Source organism: Macrotis lagotis, chromosome X, assembly GCF_037893015.1.
Source record: "Macrotis lagotis isolate mMagLag1 chromosome X, bilby.v1.9.chrom.fasta, whole genome shotgun sequence".
NCBI classification, from domain to species: Eukaryota; Metazoa; Chordata; class Mammalia; order Peramelemorphia; family Peramelidae; genus Macrotis; species Macrotis lagotis.
In genome coordinates this window covers 95,058,517-95,077,999 of record NC_133666.1, presented here as the reverse complement: position 1 = coordinate 95,077,999, position 19,483 = coordinate 95,058,517, and the positions used below count along the sequence as shown (strand labels likewise).

Sequence of the window (19,483 nt, the reverse complement as noted above, 5' to 3'; positions counted from 1 at the left end):
GGAGAAGACATACAGGAAAGCTGAAGAGTGGAAGTAGAGCTGATGAGAAACCTTGAGTTTGAGAACAGGCACAAAGACAATAGGCAATGGGGCTCAGATTATCTTTTTTTTGTTAAAAATATTATTTGAGTTTTACAATTTTCCCCCCAATCTTACTTCCCTCCCCCCCCCCCCCGCCACGGAAAGCAATCTGTCAGTCTTTACTTTATTTCTATGTTGTACATTGATCCAAATTGAGTGTGATGAGAGAGAAATCATATCCTTAAGGAAGAGACAAAAAGTCTAAGAGATAACAAGATCAGACCATAAGATATCTGGATTTTTTTCCTAAATTAAAGGGAATAGTCCTTGAACTTTGTTCAAACTCCATGGCTCTTTATCTGGATACAGACGGCCCAAAATTGTTCCCGATTGTTGCACTGATGGAATGAGTGAGTCCTTCAAGGTTTCACATCACCCCCATGTTGCTGTTAGGGTGTACAGTGTTTTTCTGGTTCTGCTCATCTCACTCAGCATCAGCTCATGCAAATCCCTCCAGGCTTCCCTGAAATCCCGTCCCTACTGGTTTCTAATAGAACAATAGCATTCCATAACATACATATACCACAGTTTGCTAAGCCATTCCCTAATTGAAGGACATTTACTTGATTTCCAATTCTTTGCCACCACAAACAGGGCTGCTATGAATATTTTTGTACAAGTGATGTTTTTACCTTTTTTCATCATCTCATCAGGGTATAGATCCAGTAGTGGTATTGCTGGGTCAAAGGGTATGCTCATTTTTTTTGCCCTTTGGGAGTAGTTCCAAATTTCTCTCCAGAAAGGTTGGATGAGTTCACAGCTCCATCAACAGTATAATAGTGTTCCAGATTTCCCACAACCCTTCCAACAATGATCATTATCCTTTCTGGTCATATTGGCCAGTGAGTTGTGTGAGGTGGTACCTCATATAAGCTTTAATTTGCATTTCTCTAATAATTAATGATTTAGGGGCAGATTATCTTAAACATCTTATGAATTCCTTAGATTTCATCTACAAAATTTTGAATTCTGTAAAATCTTGAGAAAATGATGGATAAGGCAAGAGATAAGAAGTTGGCAAAGTCAGTCTAAATAAAGACTGGAAAGATATTCAATATGCAAAGTCATCCAAGAGTGTCATAGAATAAAAATGGAAAAGATTCGTAAAAATTATTACAGCAAACATTTTTCTCTCTATCAAGAATAAAAGAACCACAGCCTCTGAACCCCAGGATCACAATACTTGAAATACTCTCAATGAAAGTAGAAATGTTACTAAAGGGAAACAAACGAGAAAAGCAACAAATTGAATCAAATATATATAGAAGAGATAGGTGCTGAAGGCAATATAATTTTTAGCATACAGAGGGACTAATTTCCAAAATATCTAAAGCAAGGGAGGAGAAGGTACCAAAGTGACCAAGAAAACATTAAAAACCTCCTACCTCTCCTAGGGATACAAAAACTGGGGGCATCCTTAATAAAAGGATTAGACTACAAGGAAAAGTTAAACATTAGTTTGACTAAGTTAAATTAGAAAACAGAGGATTAGTAGGTTAAAGCAGTTTTTTGCTAGCAATATTCAATAATGGACTACACTTTCACCACTTCACAATTGCTTGAATGATGTAGAATATATGAGACTCTATTATATACATTTATGTTTTGTAGATTATGAAAAAAGTTTTCAATTCAATAAAAGAAAATTGCATTGAATAAGTTCATATATAAAGATCCTTCAAGATCCCTTAAAAGATGTAATAATATAAATAACCCTGTTCAATAACTCTGATATTAAACATCAGGTAAAACATAAAACAGATATGTACTTCCAAAAAAATTGATCAATATGATGGAGGAGATACAGTGCAAGTCTAGGTCTAGGAGGGATTCCCTGTCATTGGTGATGTCCTCTAGATGTCCTTATTTGTACATGATATTTTATCAATTGCATCGAGCATCAAGACATTGCATTCTTTTATGAGAACTCTGTAATCATTCAAAGAAATTTGGCCTGTCCATCCACACAGGAAAGACCAAATGGATAAAGAAATGGTTACTGGATAAAGAAAGAGAGATTAAAAGCAAGGAGGAGAATGTGGTAGGTTACTTTGAGGTAATTTTACAAGGTACTTTTTCTGACCTGAACCTTCTCAAACTTCAAAGGTCTATCTTTTAGAAACAAACATTTGACTCACATTGCCATAAGACAATAAAATTTAAAATAATACTGCCCCCAGAATTCAAGATGAGCATCTCAGAGAGGGCAATGGAAGAGTGCATAGTAGATGTGTACCTGTTGCAACAGCACAGTGCCTGTCACATATTAAGCACTATATAAATATTATTGCAATTGTTTTTGTTATTGTTTATGATTATGATTATGATTATGATTCTAGACCTGAGATGACTCTGGACTTCCCTCAGAGATCCCACAAACACCAATCACTGAAGCCTGAGCTACTCAATTTGATCATCATTCCCAGGGGTATTACATATGGAAATTATCCTTACAGAAGTACAATTTGAGCATTTTGAAATTAAGAAATAGTAAAGACAAGCTGAAATTCACACAGAAGAGGCATGTGATTCAACTATACAGATGTTCTAATTTTGTACAACTTCTGGACAAACATTCAGGTTGGATTTTATCTTTTTGTTTAACAAATAATGGGAGCAAGTTTGTGAATGTAACTATAGTAATAGGTACTTAAAAGAGTATAATTAAAACATGTATTTCCTAATAACAACAATAATAATGATAATAGCTTATACTTTTATGGCCAAGGTTTACAAAGTACTCTGTATAAATAAATCCATTTATCCTTAAAAATCTCATTTTAGACATCACAATGGACCTGGAAGTCAGAAAGACTTGAGTTCAAATCTGTCCTCATACTCTTCCTGGTTGTGTGACCCTAGATAAGCTTCTGAGCTCTGTTTGCTTCAGTTTTCTCATTTGTAAAATGAGCTTGAGAAGGAAATCACAAACCATTCTAGGATCTATGTAATGAAAACCCCAAAATGGGGGTCACAAAGAATCAGATGTGACTGAACAACAATCATTATCTCCATTTTATGGATGAAGAATCTGAAGCTGCTTGAGGACATGGGGCCTAATAAATGTCTGGTTCAATCTATTTTGTCCCACTGACTACCTTTTTCTCCCTATCCAAATCTGAACCCCCACCTCCCTCTCAGACCTAAAGTCTTACAATCTCAATTCAGTAACAACCCATGACACATACTTTCTTACATGTAGTACATATGTACTACATATACCCATGCTTGAGATAGATATCTCCCAACTCACCAACAGATAGGATACTTGTCAACTGATTTAACCCATCTGCTGAGATGGTTTTTGCCACAGTGTGGTCACTATGCATGCTACAGCTTCTTGGAGCCATAGGTGACATTTGGGTGAAATATGGACAACAATGCACTAAAAAGGGTTCAGCAAGCTTTCACACCAGAGGTGCTGGCCTTCCTGGAACTCCCCACATATCTTAAAACATGTGAATACTTTTTTCCACAGAATGAACAGATGATAACAATTTGTTCCAACAGTCATTAAAGAAACCGAAGTTGGCTCTGTGGAGTGCTGGGCAGAAATCAAAGACATCAAGGTCATCCATTACATTTTGAGTCATTGCTTGAACATTATGACTTTTGTGCTCACTTTGGTAGCACATATACTAAAATTGAAAAGATACAGAGAAGATTAGCATGGCCCCAGCACAAGAATGACATGCAAATTCATGAAGTGAACATTCTGACTTTTGTCTTACAACTGTATTTCAATGACTCTGGAAGGGAGAGTGAGGTTTATTACTCTGTACAACTCTGCCTCACAAATTCAAATGCAAAATTATAAGGTGATATGTACACAAAGAAGGTAGATGGGCAAAAATGAAAAAATGCAGGGGAATCCACTAAAGCATGTTTCTTTTGCAATTAAAAAAGGATTGGTTAGGTAGGTTGTTCTTTTTAGAACAGGGTGTTTTCTCTTAGAGAGTCAGGAGAAAGAGGCTGGCTTACAAAAATAAGCCTTTCCCCCCCAGGTTTTTACTGATGAAGTCAAGGATTCCTGAATCACTCCTTTCTCCAAGAGTATCTTTCTTCGAATTACAGGAGGGGAAGAAGAGAATGGGAAATAGCCTTAAGGAAGATGGAGTTTAGAGTCCAAATTCACCTTATGAACTCTGACTATCCCCTTTTATCATCCTGGACAAGAAGAAATTCTTCTTTGAAGAACTACTCCAACATTCTTTTCCTCCTTGTCAATGCTGATTTTGATCCAAGGCATCTAATCATTATTGCCACACTTCTGCCATGGACCATTCTACCAGAAATTCAAGGAGTATATACTGCCCACTTGTCTTAGTCCATCTCTCCTGAGAGTATTGTTGATATTTGTTTTTCACATGTTCTAAAGATTCAACAATATAAATCACGCAAATACCAGCTCTAGGTACAAGAGAAACAGAAAGGTCCCTCTATTCAAGACATTTATGGGCTAGTAGGGATAATAAGACAGATAAATATACAAACAGCTTGAACTGAAGGTCTCTTTCAACCACAATATTTTGTAATTCATTTACTGAAATTTTTTATCTCCAAATCTTTGACCTATTTTTCCTGGCTTCATGTCTGTAGCTCTAGTTTCTTCTAGTTGGCTCTACTTGGATACCCTTTGGCACCTAATCTTAATTACCTAAGGTATAATGGAAAAAGTGCTGTATTTAGAATTGTTGAATATAGAGTTACTTGAGGACAGAAACTATTTTGATTCCTTTGCTTCTCAAGTGCATAATCTAATTATTTGTACAATATATGGGCTTGATAAATATTGAATTCAAGTAAAAAAATTTGAACTCAGTACTAGCTCTGAACTTTTTGGATTCAGTTTCCTTGTTTGTAAAATCATATAAGATAGCATGATAGATTTAGTTACTGGAAAAGACCTTATGTATCATCTGAGCCCTCTCTCTGAGTATCCCAAGCCTCAAACCTCACACACTCAAAGAAATGACTTGTGCTTTCTAAAAAGCCTAATTCTTGGAGGGTAGAATGAAGATGGTGGAGTAAAAGCAAGGACTTGTCCAAATTCTTCCCCAAACACTACAAAAACCTTTAAATAATGACTCTAAACAATTTCTAGTGTGTCAATACTCACATAAAATTTGACTGAAACAATTTTCCAGCTTAAGATAATTTGAAAGATCAGTGAAAAAGTTCTGAAGCAGCAGTTGAGAAGGTTGAATTGGTTTGTAGGTCTCAGCAGTGCAGACCTCAGCAGAGCCAGTCCTAGTGGACTGGGAGCATTCCTTGGGATTCATTGAAGCAGAGGTAGAGGCAGCTGCTTCTGGAGCTCTCTCAGGCCATGGATGGTAAAGGAGTCAGAATGAGGTAGAATGTCTCTTTGCTATCACTGAGGCAGGACTCCATTGTTTTGCCCATACTCCAATCTAGGTTGCAGCCTTGGGTCACAGCCCCAGGAAGAGGGGGAGCAGTAGCACTATGAAGCTTACTGCCACAGGTGAGTGGGGATCTTCCTCATAGTTTCAGGGCAGAAAGGAGAGCTGTGGTCATTCATAGACCAAAATACAGGCCAGGAGAGTAGTAAAAATCTCTCCTTAGATCATACCATCTTGGAAGAACTGAAAATTCCTAGGTACCTAGAAGTTTCTCTGAAAATAGCTGCAAAAAGCCCCAATAACTTGAGACTGTGCACCCTAAGCTGGAAGTAGAGTCCCACTTTAACAAAGAGTTAAAAGTAAGTCATAGGTTGGGGAAATACACAATCAAAAAAGAAAAAAAATCTGGCCAGAGAATTATTTTGAGCTTAGGGAAGATTAAAACACCCACTCAGAAGAAGATAACAAATTCATAGCTCATACATCCAAAGTCTCCAAGAAAATTTTGAATTGATCTCAGGTCACAGAAGAGTTCAAAAGGGATTTTGGAAAACAAGTAAGGAAGAAAAAGGAAAAATTGGGAAGAGAAATGAGAATGATGTGGGAAAATCATAACAGCAGCTTGAGGAAGGAGACACATACACAAAAAACCTGAAGAAAATAATATCTTAAAAACCACACTGGACCAAAATGTAAAAAGAGATTATTAAAACTCCATGAGGAGAAGAATACCTTAAAAAGCAGAATTGTTCAAATGGAAAAGGAAAGACTAAAACTCATTGAAGAAAATAATTCCTTAAAATATAGAATGAAATAAAAGGAAGCTGATGACTTTGTGAGAAGTCAAGAAACAATCAAACAAAAAAAGAATGAACATTTAGAACACAATGTGAAACACCTCTATGAAAAACAACTGATCTGGAAAACAGATTCAAAACTTTAAAAATTACTGAACTATCTGAAAGCTATGATCAAAAAAAAAAAGTCTTTCAAGAAATTATCAAGGAAAACTGCCCTGTTAATTCTAGAAGAGGGTAAACTAGAAATTGAAAGCATCCTGAAAGAGATCCCAAAATGAAAACTTCCAGGAATATTATAGCCAAATTTCAAAGCTCCCTAGGTCGGGGAGAAAATATTGCAATTAGTCAGAAAGAAATAATTCAATAGGCATAGAACCACAGTAAGGATAACATAAGACATAAGACCTAGCAGCTTCTACATTAAGGGTTCATAGGGCCTGAAATATGATATTTCAGAAGCAAAAGAGCTTGGGTTACAACCAAATATCAACTACCCTGCAAAATTAAGTATATATTTTCAGAGGAAAACATGGAATTCAATGAAATAGGAAACTTTCAAATTTCCCTGATGGAAAGACCAGAGCTGAACAGAAAATCTGATTTTCAAATATGAGACTCAGGTGAAGCTTATAAAGGTAAATAGGAAAGGCAAATCATAAGGGACTAAATGATGTTAAACATTTTATATTCCTGTGTGGGAAGATGATACTGTTAACTCATATGAACTTTCTCATTTATTAGGACAGTTAAAATGAGCATGCATTGATAGAACAAAGGTGGGAGTTGAATATGATTAGATAATATGTTAAAAAGATGGAATAAGAGAGTAATGGATAAGAGATGAGTGTACTTGGAGAATGGGAAAAGAGGGAGGTAGAATGGGGTAAATTATTTCACATAAATGAGGCAAGAAAAATCTTTTGCAGTGGAGCAAGAGGTGGCACAGTGGATATAGTATCAGCCCTAAAGTTAGGAAGACATGAGTTCAAATCCACTCTCAGATACTTGATATTAGCTGTGTGGCCTTGGGCAAGTCACTTAACCCCATAGCCTTGCAAATAAAAAAAAAACCCAAAAACTTTTGCAGTGGAGTGGAAGAGGGGGGAGTTGATGGGAAGTGAAACTTACTCCCATCAGAATTGGATCAGAGAGGAAATAGCAAAAACACTCAACTGGGTGTAGAAATCTACCTTTAGAGGAAAGTAGGAAGTGAAGTGGGTGATAGAAAGGAGCAGGGTAAGGGAAGGGAAGGAAGATTGTGAGAGGAGCTAGTTAGAAGCAAAATATTTTCCAGGAGGGATAGGGTAAAAGGAGAGAGAGAATAGAATAGACAGGGGTGTAGGGGAATAGAATAGAGGGAAATGCAGTTAACAATAGTAACTGTGGGGAAAGATATTTAAACAGGTTTCTCAGATAAAGGGCTCATTTCTCAAACAGAAAACTAAGTTAAATTTATGAAAAAATAAGAGCCATTCTCCAATTGATAAATGATCAAAAGATATGAACAGTTTTCATACATTTCTATTCTTGTTTAAGAGTAAACAAAATACCCCCTCCACCCAAAAAATATAGACTCGCTTGAGTGATAAAGGGGAGAGAAAAAAATTAAAATTAAAATTAAAAAAATAATAGTAATAATTGTAGGTATGGCCAGGTGGCGCAGTGGATGGAGCACCAGCCCTGGTGCCAGGAGCACCTGAGCCCAAATCCAGCCCCATATACCCAACAATCACCAAGCTGTGCGACCCCAGGCAAGCCATCCCAAACCGACTGCCCTGCAAAAACCATAAAAGAAAAAAAGGGAAAGAAAAGATCCAAAATAAAATAAAATAATAATAATAGTAGGGGCAGCCAGGTGGCAGACAGAGCACTGGCCCTTGAACCAGGAGCACCTGGGTCCAAATCTGGCCTCAGATATCCAATGATCACCCTGCTATTTGACCCCAGGCAGGCCACCCAGCCCCATTTCTCCTGCACCCCCCCCAAATAATAATAATGATAATAAATGTGCTTCAGTCTGTGTTCTAATACCACCAATGCTGTCATGGGTGGATCACATTCTTTATAAGTCCATCACAAAAGTTACTTCCATATTTTTCTACTGTTTGCCATTGCTGATCGCAACTCCCTCCTTTCATATTTCTCCACTACCATGTACTATATTTTCTCTCTCCTTTCACTCTGACTCTGCTGTAGGGTCACTGAGTGGTACAGCAGACAGATCCCCAGCCCTGGGGCCAAGAGGCCCCGAGCCCCCATACCACCCCTTAGGCCCAGCATCCACCCGGCCCTATGGTCCCAGACAGGCCATCCAATCTTAGTCCCTTGCAAGAAGTAAAAAAGAAAATGTGTTATATTTGAAGACTCTCCTCCATGGTCATCCTCTACTCCATCATTAACATCCCCTCCCCTTGCCCCTGAGCCCCCTTTCTCCTTCTTACTCCAGATGTCTATACCCCAGTGAGTATATCTGTTTCCTCTCCTAGCCACCTCTGATGAGAGCAAAAATTCCCTCATTCCCCCTTGCCTTCCCCCCTTTCATATCATTGTAATAGCTCTTGTAATAAAGAAAAATCTTATTATATAAATATCTTGACTTATTCCCCCTATCCTTTTTCTTTCTCCCATTACATTTCCCTTTTTTCTATTGACTCCATTTTACACCCCATTTTATCTTTAAATTTATTTTTCTCCTGTGTTTCATCTATAAAAGCTCCTTCTACCTGCTCTATTAAATGAGGAGGTTCATATGAGTATTATCAGTGTCATTTTTCTATACAGGAATACATGCAGTTCAACATCATTAAGTCCCTCATATTTTCCCCTTCACCTCTAATTTCTATGCTTCACCTGAGTCCTGTATTTGAAGATCAAACCTTCTGTTCAGCTCTGGCCATTCCAACAGGAACATTTGAAATTCCCCTGGTTCATTGAAGGTCCATCTTTTTCCCTGAAAGAGTATTCAGTTTTGCTGGGCAATTGATTCTAGGTTGCATACTAAGCTCTTTTGTCTTCCGGAATATTATATTCCAAGCCCTACGAGCTTTTAATGTAGTTGCTGCTAAGTCTTGTGTGATCCTGACTGGAGCTCCACAATATTTAAATTGTGTTCTTCTGGCTGCTTGTAATATTCCTGGGGGGTTGTTTTTTTTTTTTTTGGATCTCTTTCTTGGGGAGATCAGTGGATTCTCTCCATTTCTATTTTGCCCTCTGCTTCTAGGATATCAGGGCAATTTTCCTGTAGTAATTCTTTGAAAATGATGTCAAGGCTCTTTTCCTGATCATGACTTTAAGGTATTCCAATAATTTTTCAATTATCTTTCCTAAATCTGTTTTCCATATCAGTTGTTTTTTCAATGAGAAGTTTCCCATTTTCTTCTAATTTTTCATTCTTTTGGTTTTGAAGTGTTGAGTACTGATTTCTCAAAAATTCATCAATCTCCCTGAGTTCTATTCTCTGTCTGAAGGATGTTTTCCTTGGAGATCTTTCTTATCTCTTTTTCCATCTGGCTAATTCTGCTTTTTAAAACATTCTTCTCCTCAATAACTTTTTGAACTGTTTTATCCATTTGACCTAAGCTGGTTTTTAGCATGCTATTTTCTTCAGCATTTTTTTGGATCTCCTTGACTAAGCTGCTGACTTCATTTTTATGTTTTTCCTGCATCTCTCTCACTTCTTTTTCCAATTTTTCCTCTATCTCCTTCACTTGATTTTCAAAGTCTTTTTTCAGTTCTGTCATAGCCTAAGAACAATTTCTGTTTTTCTTGGAGTCTTTAGATGCAGACGCTTGGACTTCCTCATCTTCAAATTAAGTGTTTTCATCCTTGGGATCACAGGCAAAATATTTCTCAATGGTGTTCCTCTTGTTTCTCTGCTTACACATTTTCCAAGCCTAAGCCTGTTTTGGGGGTGCTTCCTGAGCTTTTGGGACATCCCCACAAGGATCCCAGTGTGTGAGGCTTTGTCCTCCCTCCTGGTCTGTGAATGTCCATAAGCACCCCCCTCTGCCATGGGGCTGAAGTGGGGGGGGCGCTGTTCTATGGGAGGGGGCTAAACTGAGATCAGGATCTGAATGATCTGAATGGGGTCAGAACCCCAAAGTCCTTTTCCAGGGACAGACAATAGAACTCAGCAGTCTCTCTCCACTCCCCTCCCTAGGCTCTGCACTCATGCCCTGGGAGCTCCTGTTTACCAGTTTCTGCTTCCTGTTCCTGGATCTGGGCTGTTGCAGTCACACTGCTCCCTGAGTGCCCCGAGGGCTGGGCTTCACATGCTTTCTCTGGCAGAGGTTCCCCCAAGTTGTGCCTGGTGCTTCCCAGGGTGTAGATCAGGAAACTCCATCACTGTTGGGAGCCATGGCTCCCAGTGCCCTGGGGCTGTCCCCGAGGCTGAAGTTCTTTCACTCTGATGGGCCACCCCTCTGGTGGGCCACCCCTCTGGCGGGCTTCCCCTTCAACTCTGGGGAGTGGAGCCTTTCCATTCTTTTCCAGGTTACCTTGAGTTGAAGAACTGCTTCACTGGGTCCCTCTGTTGGTTCTGTCTCTCGAAAATTTAGTTAGAGTCCTTAGTTTACAAGTTTTAAGAGAGAGCACCTAAGAGACATCCTCTCTTGTCACCATCTTGGCTCCACCCCCTTGAACAGTTTTCAGATGAGGTTATCAATGCTATGATCTTATTTTAAAAATGTACTAACTCACTATTGTTTGAAGAAATGAAAATTTTAAAAATTCTGAGTTACTACCTATAAAGTAACTATTGAATTGACCAATAGGACAGAAAAGGGAAGTGACAAATATTGCAGGGGATATAAGGAAAATGAGATATTAATACACTGTTGGGGGAATTGTGAAATGATTCAACCATTCTAAAGAGCAATTTGGAACTATTTCCAAAGGGCTATAAAATCATGCATATCACTACTATGCTACTACTAGGTCTATATTCCAGAAGAGATGAAAAATGGGAAGAGGACTTAAATGTATAAGGATTTATATGTATATATGTATACATAGTAGCTCTCTTCTAGTGGCAAGGAATTGGAAATTGAGAGATGTCCATCAGATGGGGAATGACTGAACAAATTGTAGTATGTGATTATGATAGAATGCTATTCTATTATTTAAAAAATGACAAGAAGGATACTTTCAGTAAAGCCTGGAAAGACTTACATGAGCAGATGCAATGGGAAATGTACTGAAAAGAAAGTATTGACAATACTGTAGGATGCAGCTGTGAATGACTTAGCTTTTCTCAGCAGTGCTGTGACACAAGAAAATTCTGAAGTTATGCTATCTGAATACAGATTGAAGCATACTTTTTAAAATTTTTTTTTCTTGACTATTTTGGAAATGTTTTTTAAGATTACATATTTTTAACCTTTATCAAATAACTTGCTTTCTCAATGAGGATGGCGGGTAGGATGAAGGGAGAGAATTAAGAATTCAAAGTTTTTAAAATGAATGTTTTACTTGTTTTCACATGTAACTGGGAAAAAATAAAATAAGAAAGTCTAGTTCTTCATGATTTCTATAAGTGATGCCAACCTTTCCCCAGAATTATCATTGATTCTTTCCTTTCTCTTCCTTCTTATTTTTAGCTACTCAGTTTTTATTCTACTTTTGTAATCTCTCTCCATCTGCCTCTTCTGATTATGGCCATTTTTGTTGGATGTTCCCTGAGTCTGGAAGGTTTTTCCTTGTCATCTTAGTCTCCTGAGTTCCTTAGCTTCCTTCTTTCAGGTTCTAGCTAAAATTCTACTCAGCAGCTAGGTAGCACAGTGAATAGAGCACTAACCTTGGAGTCAGGAGGACCTGACTTGCTACTTACTAGCTGTGTGACCTTGGGCCCTGGATGCTACTTCCAGTTGTCCTGATTCATATCTGCCCACTGGACTCAGATGGTTCTGGAGGAGAAAGTGAGGCTTGTGACAGCACAGTACCCCTTCACTCAAACTCAGTTCATATGCTTGTCATGGTATCACCTCCCTGATGTCATGGTCTTCTTTGAGAATGAAGGACAAACATCAAAATACTACCAATGACAAGAAGCTTTTCTCAATCTCTTTTAATTCTAGTGTCTTCCATTAGGTGATTGTCTCTAGTTTATTAAGTAGATAGTTCTAAAGCATTGGGTGAGTATATGTGTGTATATGTATACACACACACACACACACATATATATATATATGTATAATAAATGGAAAGATAATGGACAAAGTACTATGAACAAACTATATAAATATATGTAATATAAATTATATATGTTATTACATAATTATATAATCTATGCTTTTATATTTATTTAGTATATACACTATATACAAAACATTAGATATTTATATAATGTATTCTATATGTTTATATGAAAGTATATATAAGTATATATATAAAACATGTTATTTTGTATATTTAATATATTGCATATGGTACATTATATAAGTATATAGTAGGTTGGTAGGTTGGTTGTTTTTCATTTTTAAATAAGACAAATGACATCACTAAGTTAGAATCAAGTTACAATGTGGCTTTGCACTAATTGCACTAATTTTCTAAATTTGCATATCTTGTAAACTCAATTCCTATATGCTCATAGAGCACAGCACCTTCTCTGATAAGGGCACACAATTCTGGGCAGCCCTGTGCCAGTATTTTCCATGTTGCACAATTAATTCCAAAATTCTTGAGACCTTGAGAGTGTCCTTATATTGCTATGTATGACCATCATATAAGCACTTGCTTATATGTAATTTCTTGTTGTCTATGAGTTCATACGTATTCCATGTACTGATGATGAGTATTTTTTTTTCTGTTTCAGCCACTGGGCAGTATCCCTGTCCACTAAGGTACAAGGTTGGATAAGCAGACAATTTTTAGGGCACCTTTTCAAGTCCCTTCTTCACACCAAAAGGTAAGCAGTGAAATCCAGGGGGCTGTTGAATTCTACCATTGTTTCCAGTGAGATGTGTTTGGAATACCTGTGTGTAGGGTTGTGATTACAGCTCCCAGAGTACCCATACCTGTTAATTCATTACTTGCCTGTCCACATAGGACTTTGAGATAGGTAAAAATAATAAAGTAGTATAAGTGATGTCTTTTGATTCATGCATACATTGGATTAAAGTTAGGCAGAGGTGTATAAAGTTGTCACTCTCTTCCAGAGTCATCACAGATCAATGGCAAGACAAAAGTCAAGATGACCAGTGATGGCTCAAGTGAACAAACTTGGTATTTTTTATGTCTAACAACACTCTAAGTGCTCCACAGTACCTCCTTCAGTTGTCTTCATGTCTGATGGAACAAATTGGAAGGGGTTTAGACACCCTTCTAATTCACTGACAAATTTGGGACCCCTCAGCCTGGTTTATCCTATTTGCTGACACAATTTACCAGTGTAGCCTCTGTGCATGTTATAAGCTTCTGAGCCACAGGGTGACAAGACAGTGGATTGGGGTGAACACCAAAGGTGAAAATAAGTCCTCAAACTGAGATACTAGTTGTCCTGAACACAGGCTACACACCATAAAAGTACATATAAGCAAATATATATATATATATATATATATATATATATATATATATATATATATTGGATATGTATAATTGGATATGCACATATAGTACACACTATATATTATACATATATGCTATGAAATATACCCTTATATAACATATATTTTATGTAAAACACATACTTTACATACCTAAATATAATATATGGAATGGTGACTTTTGACATCAGTTTAGAAAGATGCAGAACTCTTGGCTCAGTAAGAAGGTCAATGAAATTCAGTTTTATGCAGAGAGCAACAAGCCAAAGTGTTTTTATGATGCCCTGAAGGCTATTTATGGGCCAGAGACCTATGGTGCATCTCAACTTCTCAGTGCTGATGGATCTACAGTGATCAACAATAGGGACATCATCCTAGAGAGATGGACTGAATACTTTCATAGTATTCTTAACAGACCATCTTCAATTAAGGCAGAAACTATTGACCATTTACCACAAGTTGAAGTCAATCAGTACCTAGCTGAAGTTCCAACTGAAGAAGAGGTTTTGAATGCCATTAGGTTCCTTTCAAGAGGCAAAGCACTTTATTCCAGCTAAGTTCTACAAAGTGGGAGGGGAGGGGTCCATTGCTCATCCAAAAGCTGACTGAAATTTTTCAGGTTATATGACATGAAGAAGTTATCCCCTAAGGACTTAAGGATACCTACATAATACCTCCATATGAAGGTAATGGGAATAGATTGTCCTGTGACAATCTCAGGGATACTTCTCTTTTAATCATTGTTAAGATTCTTGCCAAAATCCTTCTCAATAGACTGATCCTTCACCTGGAAGATGGTCACCTCCCTGAGAGCCAGTGTAGTTTCAGAAAGGGTTGAGGAATAATTGATATGGTGTTTGCTGCCCAGGAACTCCAGGAAAAATGCCAGGAGGTTCATATACAATGTTTGTAGATTTGACCAAGGCCTTTGATATTATCAGTTGTAAGGGTTTATGGGAAATTACATCAAAATTTGATTGCCAAGAAAAGTTTATCAGTATTGTTTGTGTTTGCCTAGGTTCTGGGTGATGGTCTTGAGATTTTACAGTCATCATTGGAGTGAAACAAGGATATGTCTTTGCTCTCATGCATGATGTTTTCAGTCATGTTATATCAAACACCTTCACTGAGGTTGAATATATGGCATCAAGGTCAACTATTGCATTGATGATAAATTCTTCAACTTGAAAAGGCTATAACACAAGACCAAAGTAGAGGGAGTGTTGGTACATGACCTTTTGTTTTCAGATGATTGTGTATTCAATGCAGTCTCTGAAGCTGAGATGCAAAACAAGTAAGGATTGATTCTCTGCTGCTTGTGCTAAGTTTGGTCTAACAATTAACACCAAGAAAGCACAGGTACTCCATCAGTCAACACCACACCATCCATATGTGGAACCATCAATTATAGCAAATGGAGATGTTTTGAGTACTGTGGACAAATTCATTTACTTTGGCAGTGCCCTTTTCAGGGATGTACACATTGACAATGAGGTTGACATACGCATTGCCAGGGCTTCCTCAGTATTTGGGAGGCTCCAAAAGAAAGTGTGGGAGAGAAGTAGTATTAGACTAACCACCAAACTGAAGTTCTACAGAGCCGTTGTGCTGACTTCATTGTTATATACCTGCAAAAACTGGACAATATACCCCAGTGCTGCATCAGGAAGCTGAATCGCTTCCATTTAAATTGTCTTGTGAAGATACTGAAGATCACATGGCAGGAGAAGATATGAGACACTGAGGTCCTTTCTTGAACTAAACTGCCTAGCATTCCAACATTACTATAGAGAGCTCAACTATGATGGATTGGGCACATTGTTAGAATGCCAAAAGAAAAGATTTTTATGGAGAACTCACACAGGGTAACTGCTTACAAGGGAGTCAGAAGAAATGTCACTAAGACATTCTGAAGATCTCTCTTAACTTTAGAATTGGGAGACACTAAAACAAGACTGCCCAGAATGAGCATCATCAGTGAGGGTGCTTTGCTCTATGAGGAAGGCAAATTTGAAGCAACTCAAAGGAAATATGACATATTTAAGTTTAGACTAAGTACCTCAGGTGTTCATATGGACTATTTGTGCCCAACTCATGGTAGAGTATTCTGAGCTCATATTGGTCTAATCAGTCACAATTGAACACAATGTAATTTGTCTCAAACATAAGCAATGACATTTTGGTCTTCTTTCATAACAAAGGACAAGAACCAAACAACCAGCCAACCATGTAATACATACATATATATATATATATTAAATTAAGTATATATTATACATATATGTAATATTAGACATATTTTATATACTTACTTAACATATACCTATAAATTAAGTATATCTATTATATAATATATATATATATATATATATATATAGTGGATGTGTGTATATATACTTGATATACTTGTGGGTGGTTTATATGCTTCCCCATAATATTATATATATATATATATATATATATATATATATATATATATATATTTATGCTTCCACATTTACTATATAGAATCTAGATGCAATACCACAGTAAATCTACAACATACACATATCACACACACACATATATAAATTATACATATATAATATATTATATATATATATAAAATTTGTGCTCAGTTGTTTGCATGTTGTCTTCCCTATTAGACCGAGAACACCTTGAGAGCAGGGTCTATTTTCTTTTTAAACTTTTTTTTGTATCCACAGTGCCTGGCACATAGCAGATCTTTAATAAATGTTTCTTGATTGTATGACTCTTTCTTTTTATTCCCTTGGCTACCAAACTAACACAGGCTCATTATCCACAACCTGGATTATTACAACACCTCTTTACAGTTATTTCCATCTATACTCTCTTCTTCCTAACCACTGCTAGATTAACATTTCCTATGTATTGGTCTGGCTGTGTTGCTGCTCTGTTCAAATCACTTCAATAGCTCCCTTTTTTCTAGTAATAATTCCTCACTCTGGTTCTTGAGGCCCTCCACAATATGCCTTATCCTTCTAATCTTATCAACCACATTCTCTGCTCTCTGGTCAAACTTCATGCTCCATAGACAAATCTCATTCTCTCACCTAAAGATCTTTGTTCATCATTTCCTATGCATGAACTCTTCTCTTTATGTTGTAATCCTACCCATCACTTGAAACCAAATTCAAACACTCCCTCTTCCATGAAACCTGCCTTGAACATTCTCTTCCTCTTCACCATAACATTTTGCAATTAAAAGTCATGAAGTCTTAATAATAGTAATGGAAGAGAACTTAGAGACTATCTAATTCAGTCATTGCCTGTTTACAGATGAGAAAACTGATTCATTAGTTGAATGACTAAATAATAATAGCTAGCATTTACATCATGCTTTAAGGTGTGTAGAATTCTTTGTAAATATCTCATGATATCCTCGTACCAATCCTGGGAGCTAGGTACTATAATTATCCTTATTTTTCAGATGAGGAGGCTAAAGTAGAAATACATAGTGACTTGTCCAGGGCACCATAGTTAGTGTATGAGTTCAGCTTTTGTTTCAGATTTTCCTGATTCCAGGTCCAGCACTCTTGTCATTATATCATCTAGTTACCTATATTGATTTTACAAGAATACACAAGTTAGATTAGGCAAGTGTTTTGATTTTAGGTGAAAGAGATTAATCTAGAGGCTTTGACTTATATTAAAAAGTCTAGGGAGCAAGCCTCCAGGAGTCTATGCCTAAATGGAACCAGTCAAATATCCATGCCTCAAGAAGGTTAAAGTAACTTTAAAGAGTAACTTTTGCAACCAGCTTAGTGGTAGTTGAGATAAGTATTCATTTGTCAGTCCTGACACATCTGCATGTGAACTTGATGAGAATAAAGTTATGTAGGAACTGGGGGCATGGGTCCACTTTTCCCTCAAACTGAGGTGATACAGGGAGATTATTTCCTAGGTATTGGGGGGGAAGTGTTCACATTTTTGTTATTACTATATCTCTGAAGTAAGTGGTACTTTTTTTAAAGGCTAATCAATATTAGTGATTAAATGGAAATGAGTCTCTGGTGAATATGGGGGAAACATTTGAGTTCATGGCATTAGAGAAATCTTAAACCCATCAGAGAATTCCCTGGGATGGTGGTTCAATTCAAAAAACATTTATTAAATATTGACTTTGATCTAGGACTTGGGAATAGAAAAAAAATGAAACTGTCCTATCCTGAATGAACTCAGAATGAGGAAATATCTAATAAAAGAGTTAGTATTTGCATTAACCCTGGAAGGAGGGGTAGGGTTTTAGGAGGCTAAGACAGCTCCTTCTAAGGAAACACACAGAAAAACAAAATATATAAGTATAATACATATACAAATATGTACATACATACACATACATGCACACATATATACACATACATATATACATATACAATATATACATATACATACATGTATATATACATAGTATGACTACCTAGCACCTGACAAAGAGGTGATGGACGTAGGTGCAGATTGACATATTTTTTTGGGGGAACTGGCCAACAGTAAGCTTCTTTTTATTTTTTTGGAAATTGTTTTGACTGTACATGTTAGTTATAAGCATTTTGTTTTTCTTTTTTTCTTTCTTTTTTCCCCAAGATAGGGCAAGGCATGGGATAAGAGGGAGAGAAATTTTTTTTCATTGCTAAAATAAAGTAAAATTTACAAAAAAGAATATCACTATTCCCCTTCTCTTCCTTATAACTTCCCTAGTCCGTGCCATCAGCTCACATAACATGTATATAGCTTGACTCTTGAGACTGTATGCTCTCTAAACCTATAACTATCCTGTGCATCCAGCTAAATGCTGTACAGTGTACTTTAGAGTGCTTTAAGCTCTTGACCTCTCAGCAATTATATTTGTCAGAAACTGCTAGTCTTCCTCTATGCCATTTATTTTGCAACATTCTAGATCAGTATTGTATTGGCAGCCTCAGCAGTTTTCAGATGACTCCAGCAACCTAATTTAGCCCTTGCCAAGTTAAAATTTAACTCTCTCTCCCCTCACTTTTTGTCTAAATAATCAGGTGGCAAGGTAAATATAGACTTTACTACATCTTGATAGAAACCAATGGGTAGGATTACCTGAAAATTATAGGTCAGCACACTGAACCAAGTAGTCTTTCAATAGAATTTTCAAGAAGACCTACTCTTTTCTATCTCCTTCATAACTGATAGGAAATATGATAGCTCCTTTGCTAAAGGATAAAAAATACATGAGTTCTAGTCAAGCTTTCATGTTCACTTGGGACCTCATATGTGAAGAGTTTCACATCTGTATATGGGACAACTGTTTACCAAATTTGTCACTTTTCCTCCAAGTCAGTGCCTCTTCCTGTCTTCCCCATTTGTTAGTGATATTTCCATTCTCTTGGTCACTTGTACTCATAAACCCAAGAATCATTTTTGAGAGTCTCTTCTTTCTTTTGTCCCTCATGGCCAATCAATCACTAAGTCCTTACTTTTCTACATCCCCCAAATCTCTCCCATCTATCCCTTCTTGACTCACCTCACATGAAGTACAACCCTCATTACTTCTTTCTACTGCATTACAATAATCTCTTTAGCCTTAATCCCAATACCACCACCTGGACTGAATCTTGGTTGGCATTTTGCAAGTTGAAATTTTACTCATCTTTTTAGTTTTTTTGCAAGGCAATGGGGTTAAGTGGCTTGCCCAAGGCCATAC

General features: G+C 37.0%; 1 non-coding gene and 1 pseudogene across 1 annotated transcript; both read left to right on the top strand.

Annotated features, from left to right (window-relative positions):
* The window catches only part of LOC141498774 (large ribosomal subunit protein uL1-like), an 81,301-nt pseudogene that overhangs the window by 46,223 nt on the left and 15,595 nt on the right, over positions 1-19,483 (top strand).
* Positions 3,696-3,802, top strand: LOC141503631 (U6 spliceosomal RNA). The gene has a single exon (XR_012472976.1). It is a non-coding gene; the product is annotated as a U6 spliceosomal RNA (small nuclear RNA).